The following is a 13,667-nucleotide window of genomic DNA, read 5'->3' on the forward strand; positions in this document are numbered from 1 at the left end:
ATGATTCGGCCTATTTTATTTCCTGAAGGTCAGCTCGGAAAGGTAAATTTCACTTCCACGGCACCTTCTGAAACAAATTCCAAGGATCAAAAGATGGCAGGCAAACTCTGCTAATGCTGTCTCCCTGTACAATTCAAAATATCAAGTGCCACAACATATAAAATGCAACAGGTATTCGGTTTTTAAAAGTAATACTAACAGAATTTTTGGGAAAGGCCTTGCAAGGTTTGAGCGCCATTTCTGGTGATGGCAATAATAATAATAAAACTAACAATTTGTTGTCACATGAATGACAGTGCATTTAACAGTGTTCATAATGCCAGCATTCCTTAAGCTTTTAGCGCTGTGTAAATCTCCTGGAAATGTCAGGCGCTCCTGCCGTAGCCACCTTGTGGTGGGAAACTATTGCCACTTGTGGTTCGAGGGCCCGACCCCCGCGAAGTGAAATGAAGACACAAGGACACGTGATATAAGGTTAATGGGCTAGAAAAGGCCACAACTTTATTGATTACAGCAATGAAAAGGTATTGGCTTAGGCATTGGATCGAAACAAGTGGGTTTATTCACCAGTAGGTGGAGCCAGTTGATGCTAATCCAACTATAGGCTCACCCCTGCTGTCACCGAGGGTCGTGCCATGGCCTCCCGCCAAGCAGGCATCGGACAGGATACACGACCGCCAGATTCCTTTAACGGAATACCCCTAAAAATTGAAGGCATAGGCGATGGCCACACCTAGCACTTCGACACACCACAACACATTATTCCAATGCCTAACCTACCCACCAATACCACGAAAGTTGTGACGATTGCTACGAGGTAGGCGAAAAAACCAAAAAGCCTAATGCCAAATGGAAAAACTCCTACCAGGCCCCCCGGACAACCAGGGTGACCAACCTAGGCGGTGCTCGGGCTCCCGCCCACAACCACTCCCCTCTTTTTCAGGGAGGAGAGTCTTTGCAGAACTGAGCACAGAGATAATTCTGCATGTTTGGTTTGGACTGCTTTACATGTTTAGCTGTAGAGGGTTTTCCTGTGCTGTAGGGAGTGGCACAGGAAAATGTAGACCTGTGCCTGTAACATTGTGGTGGAGGAGCAGGTTCAGGGAGCTATTGTCAATGGAATTCACCCATCATGATAAGATCCTGTAAATACAGGATTACCGACTTTCAAATCAGAAGAGAGTGCAGTGTGCATTTAGTTAGCATCATGTGGAGAAATAGTGGAGACTGTCCTCTTCTGTCTTTGTCTCCCTCCATCAGTCGTCTGCAACTCTCTGCAGACATTTTAGAATCTTGATTTTCCAGCGTTTGTGTGGAGAAATCCCAGGAAAGGAAAATTGGGGTGGGGTGAGGAGACAGGGAAAACAAGTCATTGCATCTAAAACAAGAGAGCCAGTGTGGTGTAGTGGTTAAGAGCGGTAGTCTTGTAATCTGGGGAACTGGGTTCGCGTCTCCGCTCCTCCACATGCAGCTGCTGAGTGACCTTGGGCTAGTCACACTTCTTTGAAGTCTCTCAGCCCCACTCACCTCACAGAGTGTTTGTTGTGGGGGAAGAAGGGAAAGAAGAAGAAGAAGAGTTTGGATTTGATATCCCGCCTTTCACTCCCTTTAAGGAGTCTCAAAGCAGCTAACATTCTCCTTTCCCTTCCTCCCCCACAACAAACACTCTGTGAGGTGAGTGGGGCTGAGAGACTTCAAAGAAGTGTGACTGGCCCAAGGAGAATGTTAGCCGCTTTGAGACTCCTGAAGGGGAGTGAAAGGCGAGATATCAAATCCAAACTCTTCTTCTTCTTCTTCAACACGTCTTCATCAGCGGCAGAACATTCAGGAAAGGAGGACTACATCTGATCATATTAAGCTTTTCTTGCTCACTTTACACCGCTTGCTTTTATCAGCTTCATTGTGCATGGAAGTCAGAAAAGTGAAGTTTTGCTTGACTCCTTTATTCAGAGTCAGCTTTCCTTATGTTCAGAACAAGATGGAAACCTAAATGTAGAAGAGATGCCCACTTCTGTAATATTTGCCTTAATATAAGCAGGCACTCAGAGAGCTTGTCTATATAAAGAACAAGATGAACTCACCTGCACAAGAAAAATGTTTCTTCTGAAGAGTTTTTATTTGGAGAAAAGTGCTTAGATTGGTAAACAAGATTATATTACTTCTGGGAAGAAAGAGTCAAACGAGTGTGTTTGTGCCTCTCAAATCAGCTTATGGAAAGAAGATTCAAGAATATTTATTTTCGGAGAAATTGACTTGCTAATAGATGTGCACAAATCATAGGAACTATAATCAGGCAGCTTCAGCAGCTGATATTACCATAATGCTGAAGACAGATGGAGCAAGATTATGACTTGATCAGTGATAGCAATGGGAGATCTTGCTAATTCTGAAAAGACACAATGTGCCTATTAATATTTAGGTAGCATGTCTCATGCCTCTCATACTACTGATTAAGGGCTGTATGATTCATTTTGATATATATATATTTAAACCCAGTAGATTCACAGTACACAATTTTATGGAACAGTTTTATAAAAGAAAACGTTCTTTTATAAGATTTCAAAAAACAACAAAATATGAAAGGAAGTCCAGCTGGGTCTAATTACCAGGCTATAATTGGGAGTGGGTTTGGGGACATGGTGTGGGGTTTGGGGGTGAAGGGAAACTTTGGGGGTTCTTCTTGTTCTGCTGTGACTGTTGATGGTTGATGATGATGGTGATGACTTGTTACTCAGTGGTTACCCAAAGGTCTTCCAATGATTTACAATGCATTTTAAAACATAAACCTAAATACATTAGTTTTTTGTTTTTACCCATATCCACCAGAATCTGTGTTTTCAGTATTGTGGTATGGTATGGTATGGTATGGTATGGTATGGTATGGTATGGTATGGAATTCACTTCTGGTTGAGGGCAGACAGACCTTCCATGTTGAACTTCTGATGCTTACTGAATATTTTCCTTTTTTAAAAAAATTCAGCAGACATTTTAGCTAAATTCAGATTTTATAGATTTACCGTCTAACTTAAGCTACTTGTGCATCGCTTAGGGACAATTGTTATCAAACAATATATACAATGCCAAAATAATAAATTTAAAAAGGACAAAATGGAAATAATTTGTGGTATAAATATTATATAGGCCAATTGAAGCCTCCTATTAATTAATCAATATACAGTAAGGCGTGCTCTACTGGGAGCTGGCTTCAGACCCCAGGCCCGTTGGCAAACCAACCTCAGACCCTCCAAGTGTCTGGTTTCTGATCCTAGAATATCCTGCCTTTCCTTAAAGGTAAAGGGACCCCTGACCATTAGGTCCAGTCGCGGACGACTCTGGGGTTGCGCGTCTCACTCTGTAGGCCGAGGAAGCCAGCGTTTGTCCGCAGACAGCTTCCAGGTCATGTGGCCAGCATGACTAAGCCGCTTCTGGCGAACCAGAGCAGCGCACGGAAACACTGTTTATCTTCCCGCCAGAGCGATACCTATTTATCTACTTGCACTTGACGTGCTTTTGAACTGCTAGGTTGGCAGGAGCAGGGACCGAGCAACGGGAGCTCACCCTGTAGTGGGGATTTGAACTGCTGGCCTTCTGATCGGCAAGTCATAGGCTCTATGGTTTAGACCACAGCGCCACCTGCGTCCCAACTGCTTTTCTTTAGAACATCCCTATTTTCATCAGAGAAATGTTGGACGGTATGGATAGGGTGTCCCTATTTTAATTGGAGAAATGCTGGAGGGTATGAACTCTGTGTTACAAAGATGCCCACGAATGTGACATGAAGTTTGGCAACATTAACCCCTCTGTGTGGCAGATTACTGCAGTGCCTGGAGATATCCATAGTAGTGACCAGAAGAGGAATGACCACTGGGAGGAGTGCAGAAGAAGAAACGCCATGGTGTGACTGCCCCAGCCGCAACAAAACATCTCTCTCCTGTATCGGTCTCTCCAGCCACAGCAGATGTAACCTTCCAACAATTTGACTCACCTCTCCCAAAAGGGCACTTGTCCATTGTCCCTCGAGACAGACGGATGCCAACAAATGCAGTAAGATTAAACAATACACTAAATTCATGCCAAGCCCTATCAAAGTACAAAACCACACAGCACCGACAATGCTCCCAAGACTCCCTTGTGTGGGAACTCCCTCCTGGTGCTAAATTTTGACTTGTTCCTTGTAGACGTTTGCCCATCTGGTGTTTAAAAACGATTACAACTTAATTCACGAATGCACTGACTTCAGTCAAAAAGAATGCAAACACCTCCTACTCTGGTCCAATTACTTTTTATGCCAACATATTATGTCCCTTTGGCAGTCTTCTTTACATCTTTACACTAATTGGCTCAATGGACATAAATTAATATCTGATTTGCTCCACCCTGCAAATAACTGCCACGCTAAAGAACTGGCAAAGCCGGGAGATGTTTCTTGGCCCCTGTAGAGGTGTGATCTCTGCAACAAGAGCCAAGTTGCTAAAGGGCAAAACATATGCATGTCCAAGTTAAACAAAGACACTATTGGTGCTAACTTGCTTCTAGGAACTCCCAAATGTAGACTTAAGTGTGCCTTGAGGAACGACAAGTTATCCTCAACGGCATCTTATTTGACTTGGACACTTAAACACCCAGCAATTTTCTCTCTTGGCTGCTGCTGTAGACATCACACCTTTATGTAGTTGAACGCAAGGCTTTGTCTTGTTTTTTTGGACACGTGCAATGTTTTCAACCAGAGATTACCATGTCTGTGTTTGGGTGTATGCTGTCCATTCATGGCATAATTATGTGTGATGCAGTATCCTCATAACCATTTGTATCAATGGCGACAAATTAGTCCAGAGGACTAATTGGTAGATTAAAAAATTCACATACAATATATGTGTGAAGGATAGCTCAGTTGGTGGAGCATGAGACTCTTAATCTCAGGGTCATGTTCGGGCCCCATGTCGGGCAAAAAGATTCCTGCACTGCTCTGTGATATCTTTGATTTCATGTATCACAATAATTAAAATAATGGAGCAAAATGGAAGCAAATAACCCCATCAGGAAGAAATAAAGAGCAGAGGAGGCAGAGACGTAACATAGACCTGATGAAGTTTCAACAAAGACAGAAAAAAACAGAGACCAAGACCAATCTATGGAATTAAAAATGCTAGACAAGCAGATGACAGACTAAATTAAAATAGTGCTGCCAATGGCATATCCCTTGCAGTACACATCAAGAAGTATCTGCCAAGAGGTTGCTTACATGGCAACGAGGGCAGGGTAGGGAAAAAACCAGCCTAAATTCCTACACCTTTAATAGAGCCAGTGTGGCATAGTGGTTAGAGTCTTGGACTAGGACCCGGGAGAAGAGGGTTCAATCCCCACTCAGTCATGAAGCTCCTTGGCCAGTCACAGCCTCTCAGCCTAAACCACCTCACAGGGTTGTTGTGAGGATTAAATGGGTAAGGTAAGATTCACATACTCCACCTTGAGCTATTGGGAAGGGAGTTGAGATATAAATGCTATAAAATAATAATATCCTTAAAAATATATAGGTACAGATTGTTATAGTTTGGAAATTAAGGTAAAGGAACCCCTGACCATTAGGTCCAGTCGTGGCTAACTCTGGGGTTGCGACGCTCATCTCGCTTTACTGGCTGAGGCAGCTGACGTACAGCTTCCGGGTCATGTGGCCAGCATGACTAAGCCTCTTCTGGCAACCCAGAGCAGCACACGAAAATGCCTTTTACCTTCCCACCGGAGCGGTACCTATTTATCTACTTGCATTTTGTTGTGCTTTTGAACTGCTAGGAGGGCAGGAGCTGGGACCGAACAATGGAAGCTCACCCCGTCGTGGGGATTCGAACCGCTGACCTTCTGATTGGCAAGTCCTAGGCTCTGTGGTTTAACCCACAGAGCCACCCGTGTCCCTGAGTTTGGAAATTAGTTACTTAGTTACTTCTAAAATGGACATTCAAGAAGATATAAAGTGGAGAGATGCCATAGCTAAAGTTTATTTCTCCTGGTTATCATCTGGTTTCAGAATCCACCTTGTTGTGGAGATAAAACGAGTAGGAGAACTATGTAATAAACAAATAGTTGCACAGAAGAAGAATTTTCAGCAGATGTAGCTTGCAAGACGACCATTAAAGGTACAGGAGCCCTGTTCTCTTTTTTTCACCTGACCACCGTAATGGCAAGCAGATTAACACAACCTCATTGCACATTCCTTGATGTAACAATCTTAATGAATGGAAAACTAACTGAGTTGCAGGGCAGCAATTAACAGGAAGGTGGGAGGTTTTAGAGTATTTCCCCCAGGATCGTTTCCGTAACCTACTTCTTCCAGCATCTTTTACGAACTTAGGTCTTGCTCCAAATACGTATTAGAGCAATGTGTTAGCAAATCTGAACCGAAGGCGTCAATCCACAGAATTCTTTTAGAGTGCCTGAGGGATTGCACATATCCAACTGACTTTTTTTTTTACTTGAATTCTTAGAATATGACCCCCTTCAGAACATCCTTGTCAGGGTGGAAGCTAGTTTGAGAGAAAATGCATCAGACAGCAGCATTTCTCAAGAAACTACAAGATACATGTGGATTTAGGGTGACAACATGGCTTCAAACCCAAGTGGTGGGATTGCCCTGGAACTGGAATGAATAGCAATGGGTACACAGCCTCTGATACCACTTTTGCGAAAGACCTTTGTCAAATATCTTGGATAGCATTCAGAATATGCAGCCTTGGTTGATGAGGAGTAGCGGCCTCTTTATAAGGCAGCATTGTATAGTCATAAGATCACTATACCAAACTAGGGACTATGCCAACTTTCCAAATGAGTGAAATTGGCAAATATTCCTGGCACATGACTGTGAAATTTGAACTTGACATTTCCCTCCTCCGATTTCACCCGTGTAAAGAAGAACTCTCCCTGTTTTTCAAGGCTTCTCAGAAACTTGTATAAGGAAGTACCTCAGATGTCTCTGACTCAGAAGAGTGTCATTTATTTGACACCTTATGCAACCAACCCACGCACACGGCTATTTTGCTGTTTATAACACTAATTCACTTATACCTGATCTGCTGAATCACTAGATAGTACTACAAAGCTTTCTCTCTGAACATGAGATCCAACTAGCTTTATTCTCCTTCTCTATTGTGCATTTGTAACCTCATAAAAGACAATTTTTAAAGACCACGTTTTAAAGGTGAACGCTCACAAGGGTGCCCATCTTACTGAGTCTTTGTTATCTGGTGTTTGCCTGGGGAAGATAGTCCTTTTATCCTGAACTAATTGTGTTTATTAAGCATCACTGCTCCTGTATGAGGGACCCTTCCAGACTGTTGTCATTTTCAGGTGAGATTCAGTTGGATACTAGCAAATTCCAGCTGCACAATTAAAGCTGACTTGGAGCTTTTCCACAACAAACCTGCTTCCCCACTCCCCTGCCTCCAAATAGGACTTTTTGCAACAACAACAACAACAACAACAACAACAACAACAACAAACTGGTGGGAAAATGCACTGGATAGTGTGGGATAACACTTGCTTGATGCTATGTTCACCTACACCGTCTAACCTCCCGGCAAACGTTGTGCAAACAAATCAGAAGGAATGCACAATAAGCAGGTTGTCTGGAAGTGACCTGTTCAAGTTGAGATCTGCACCAAAGGGCCTTCCTTGGGAGCTCATGCTGGCAGAAGTGAGACAAGTGGCTAATGGAGAGAGAAACTTTTCTGTGGTTGTAACAGATTAGCGGAGCTCTCTCCTGTGAGACATTTGCTTTAACAAAAATTTACACACCCATTCTCATACATACACTATAGGGAGTATTCATCTCAACAGAGGATGATTCACAGATGATAAAGAAGAGGATTTAGAACTTCATTTCTAGGGAATAGGGATGTTAAAGCAATGCAGAAGAACTTCTGAAACTGCCTTCTGAAATGGTAGCGTTTGGGTTAGGTTGATGAGATGGAAAAGAGGACTCCTGCACTTTTAATAGATGTGCAGAATTAGTGCTGGAATGGGAGACCAAAGATAACATGCTAAAGGCGACAATGACAAAATGGGCTATAGATATGGGTTACAACATAAAATTGTCTGTGGGGGAAAAACTATGGGGGGAAAGCATGAATTTCTCTGCCTGTTATCTTATTAAGGAAAATCTACAAAAGGTGATGTACCAGTGGTACCTGACACCCAGCAAATTAGTGAAAATGTACAAAAAGGGGTCTAATTTATGCTGGAAGTGCCGCGAGATAGAGGGAACCCTGGTTCATATGTGGTGCTCGTGTAAGTACGCTAGAGAGTATTGGGAAATGATTCCCAAAGAATTAAAAAAGATTCTAAAACTCATGTTTCCCAAAAGATTAGAGGCCTTTCTATTAGGGATAATATGGGATGACATTCCAAAAAAGGCACGCTTTGTACTCGACCGCTGCAGCTAGAATAGTACATGTGAAGAAATGTAAAGAATAAGAGATACCCACGAAGGAATTTTGGCAGAACAAATTGATAGAATACATAGAATTAGTAGCCATGACCGTGGAATTAAGGAATGAGGATGAGTTAAAGTGAAGAGTACAGTGGAGGTGTTTCAGAGATTATGCAATTTAACCTACAAATAGGAGTTAACATATGAGCAACAGATAACATCAAAAACACTTGAGACGATAATGGGTGAAATATCAGTATAAGCAGCAGATCAAGATTTCCTTAGAATGCCACAGAGAGATGGACTGAGAACTCTTTGGAAAAGATATAAGCGATGGGCACTGTATGATGTGTGTATAAAAGCTGTTAAAATCGCATAAACAAAAGTTTTAAAAAATAGATGTGCTGAATTGGGCTTTTCCACAGGTTTCAGCTTCTCAAGAGATGAACAGAAAAGGCACAAGGGCACTTTTGTATCTGTTCACCCTAGTCTGGAAAAGGTTCTATCATGTGGCATTTCTGAATGTGCAGTTAAATTTGGAGGCCTCACATGTCCCCACTGAACAAAAGATACAGCCCCAGCATTCTGAGATATTGGTTCAATTACAATTTGTTCAGACAGAGTTGACTGGGCCATATTTCATTCAGCTACTTGGAGCTAAAAAGCAGCTGAGAAACAATGGATTTGGGTGGACAATCAATGAGAAAACAAAACTTGAAGAAGCAGATTGCTTAAGTCAAATGCATGCATATAACAGCATAATTTTATACATGACTATGCAAAAGCAGATTCCACTGGGGTCTGCTTCTCTGGATTTTAGCCTAATAAACATAATTGGAACAAATAATGCAACCCTCAATTTGTTTACTCAGAGGCTCCTTCGGGAGAAGGTGTGGGTTAGACGTTGAAATAATAATCATCATCATCAATATAAATAATAAAAAGTCCCACTGAATTCAATGGCATTTGTTCCCCTGGAAATGTGTTTAGGATTGCCGTCTAAAGGGGGCAATCCTACAGCAAGATCAACAGGTTAGGAACCAGCTATGTTGAGATTTTCCCAGCATAAGCAGGCTACACTGGTTTAAATCTCTCACCCTTGACTCGGCAAAGATGCACAGTGCATCTCTTGCATCCTGGGTCAACTAAGACCTAGTCACCTGAGTCAAACCCAACAGACCTTAAGTCAGTGTAAGCCAGCCTTTCTCAAACTTGGGTCCCTAGTTGTTGATGGACCACAACTCCCATCTTCCCTGACCACTAGTCCTGGTAGATAGGGATAATGGGAGTTGTAGTCCAACAGCATTTGGGGACCCAAGGGGTAGCACCTGAAATGGGTGGCTGAGGACTTAGGCTGGATCCCAGGCCCATTCGGCTTGGTCATGTTACCTTGGCAAGCTGGCATAAATTAAAGGTAAATGGACCCTTGACCATTAGGTCCAGTCGTGGCCGACTCTGGGGTTGCAGCGCTCATCTCGCTTTATTGGCCGAGGGTGCTGGCGTACAGCTTCCAGGTCATGTGGCCAGCATGACTAAGCCACTTCTGGCGAATCAGAGCAGCGCACAGAAAGCCATTTACCTTCCCACCGGAGAGGTACCTATTTATCTACTTGCACTTTTTGGCATGCTTTCGAACTGCTAGGTTGGTAGGAGCAGGGGCCGAGCAACGGGAGCTCACCCCGTCGTGGGGATTCGAACCGCCAACATTCTGATCAGCAAGTCCTAGGCTCTGTGGTTTAACCCACAGCGCCACCCGCATCCCGGCATAAGTTAAGCTGGCAAAAAAAGGTGGTGGAACTCAACTGCTATTTTAAAGGCTTGTTTCCCTCTGCCTGGCTGAGGACAACTCAGCCAACAGCAGCCCAAATGCTGAACGGAATTTGGCTCTGTTCTAACTTTATGCCTACTTCTTGTGTATAGGATTGCTCCCTAAGTCACTTCTGCTGATCTTGAAAATGTCTGCAAGGGCTATGTTGGAGTTAGTCTCAGGATTGTTGGCAGAGTTTCCAGCTTTCCGACTGGCCCCTGTATTTGTCTTTCTAACAGCAAGTCAATGTACATTAACAGATGATGAGGTTTCTCTCCCTGTTGTTGACAGCTTCAGTTGAGGAAGGCATCCAGGCCCTGGAGGGAGGGGGCATAGGCTGGAATAATTTCCTAGTTAGCTGGAATTTGGCTGGCCAAATGCAAAAGAGGACAGGCCTCCCAGACCTGTAACAGTTGTGCGGAAAAGAGAACTTCAGCACGAAAAGTTGCATAGCTGAATTTTGCTCTTCTATATAGCTATCAAAGGTCCAGCAGCTCCTTTGCAACTCCTCCGCAGGCACCAGTAAGTGTGACTTTAGTCCTGTTGTGAGACAAATCAGGCAATCCTCCCATAAATGTAATTGATTTGCAACACTGGCTTTCCAAGCGCATAATTTTATGTGATTTTTTTTTTAATGCAAAGTTTAAAAAAGAAGTTAATTGCCTGGGTGTTCTTAGAGGCTCAAAACCAATCTTACCTGTGCTGTAATTGAAAGATAAGATGTCTATATAGAAATCAAAGAGAACCTCATATGTAATTTAAAGAACACCTATCCTTACAACTTATCAGATAAGTTGAGTAGATAAGGAGATATGCACTTTGCATTATCAAAGGTACAGTAGGAACTTAATGCTCTGCCAAGACGTAGGAGGAATTCTCTTACTTTTAACCCTCAAGCTGTCCACATGAGAGGACTTTTTCTGGTTGTCTTCCTATGCAGCCTTAATGGACCATACTGTATGCACCACTGAACTCTGAGACTTCTTTCTGAGTAACCATACATAGCATCAGGTTACAATCTCTCCCTTTTTGAGATTTCTGCTAAGCAAAGATGTGGAGCTACAGCTGCCATCAGCCCCAGAACCATGGCCAATGCCCAGGGACGATTGTAGTTGCTCTTCAGCAACATCCGAAGGACCAAAGGTTCTGCACCTGGACTGGAAAAAACAAAATGGAGGCAAGAAACATTCGCCAGCTCTGGAAATTCTTCACTGTTGTTAATGGAAGTTACAGTTGTACTCTTATGCAAGGAGTAAGCTCCACTGAAGATAGTAGAGCTTCTCAAGAGGCAAGGGCTCCCCCAATGTGATGTCATGCACTTGACAGTGTGGGGAGCCTGGGGGCAGAGCCAAACACCCTCTGAAAAATGAGGGGGCCTGGCCCTTCATATTGGCCCAAGTGCATGATGGCCTCGGTTCAGTATACCCGAAGGAGCGTCTTCACCCCCATTGTTATGCCCAGACATTGAGGTCCAGCGCCGAGGGCCTCCTGGTGGTTCCCTCGCTGCGAGAAGCCAAGTTACAGGGAACCAGGCAGAGGGCCTACTTGGCAGTGGCACCCACCCTGTGGAATGCCCTCCCACCAAAGAGAAAAACAACCTCCAGACTTTTAGAAGACATTTGAAAGCAGCCCTGTTTAGGGAAGCTTTTAATGTTTAACAGAACATTGTATTTTAATATTTTGTTGGAAGCCGCCCAGAGTGGCTACGGAAACCCAGCCAGATGGGTGGGGTATAAATAATAAATTATGACTGTTGTTGTTGTCACTTCAAAAAATATATTCGGGAGGCCGAATCTGCCTCGGCCCCCTAGGAGTCAGCACCTATGTTAGTGAGATTTCCACTTGAGCACAAATGCATTGAATTGCATTGGTACTTTTCTTTTAAAATGTTCTTAATGGGAGTGCCTGGTGACACTCCTGCCTCATTAGCTCTGCATACAGAGAAAATATTTACTTTCTCAGTGTGGCCTCATACCCCCTCCTTTTCCTGAGTATCCATGGTGTGAGAAAGCTTCTCCTCTTTCCAGAGGGGAGGGGTTGTGAGTGGGAATCACTTCCTGTGCTTGCAGGGGTGTGTGGCTAGGTCCCCTGAGTCACTGGAGCCCTGGGGTGGCTGGGTGTGTGTGGTTTAGCCAGATTTAAACGGCTGCAGGCCCACAAGCTCTCCCTTACTTTTCCGGCTTCCAGGGATCACCCACTCGCCCTCCCTCTAGGTTTTGCTTCAGCTCCTGACCTTGCTATGGACTTCGGTTGGTTGCCTTGGTTGTCCAAGGGGCCTGGTAGGAATTTTTTCCAATTGGCAGATTGGCACCAGCCACTACCTCGTAGCAAATTTTCACAACTTTGTAATGTTTGGCGGTTAGGCACTGGAAAATGTGTTGCGTGTTGGAGGGGAGGTTGTGGCCATCACCTACCCCTCCCCTTGAAGGGTATTCCGTTAAAGGAATCCGGCGGTCGTGGTTCCTGTCCAATGCGCAGGTGGTGGCTAGGGCCATGACAGGACCCTCTGGTAACTCTAGGGGAAAGCTTGCATCAACAAGCTCCCTCTACAGGTTGTTAACCCTTGTGTGACTCCCTGCAGAGCGGGCAGGAGTCACGTATAGTCTGTTCGGATCCAATGTCTCAGGGATTGACTTCCGGGTCGGAAGAGCATGTGTGCATGCACACGGGTACTCCTCTGTCCTGAAAGTGCACTGGAAATAGCGTGTGTGCACGGGCACACACACTCCGGCCCACCGAGAGGTCTGCTGAGGAGTGGACCGGCCCAGCCTCAAAAAATGTTGTGGACTCCTGGCCTAAGCCAATACCACTCACATTCTGTAACCAATAAAGTTGTGGCCTTTTAAAGCCCATTAACCTAAATACTTGTGTCCATGTGTCTTATTTCATCACCAAGCGGAGAGCGGGGCCTCGACTCACAAAATCCAGACTGAGGGAGGAAAAAGTGTGGGATGGCAACAATTTGGAGGGAAACGCCATTAGGACAATGGAGAATTAATGGAGAATTAACACCATTTGGACAACAGAGAAGCACAGGAAGCTTGCTATTAACGTTAAATGACAGTATGGATGAGTATAAGAAAAAAGTAGCAACTTCAGGCTGGACACACATTGTAGCTTGGTTTATTTTTGCCCAAAGAGTTGAAAGTGACATTATGTGTGTGTTTTAGGCAACAGTGCATATCTCCTTCAACTGTACTAGAATTGAACACCTGTTTGCAGCTTTTTCACATGGAACCTGTAGTGTGGACCTTTTTGTTTTGGTGATGGAGACTAGAATATGCAAGAACCAGTTACCACACCTGCTAAATTACTTTTGGAATGTTAGGTTTAGGGGGCAGGCACATCAATCCAGCAAAGGTTTGTTTTCACCAATAGGAAACCAGAGGGTCGCCATGAAGATCACACACACACACACACACACACACACACACACACACA

The sequence above is a fragment of the Podarcis gaigeae genome (assembly GCF_964106915.1).
Source record: "Podarcis gaigeae genome assembly, chromosome: 4".
In the NCBI taxonomy this organism is placed as follows: Eukaryota; Metazoa; Chordata; class Lepidosauria; order Squamata; family Lacertidae; genus Podarcis; species Podarcis gaigeae.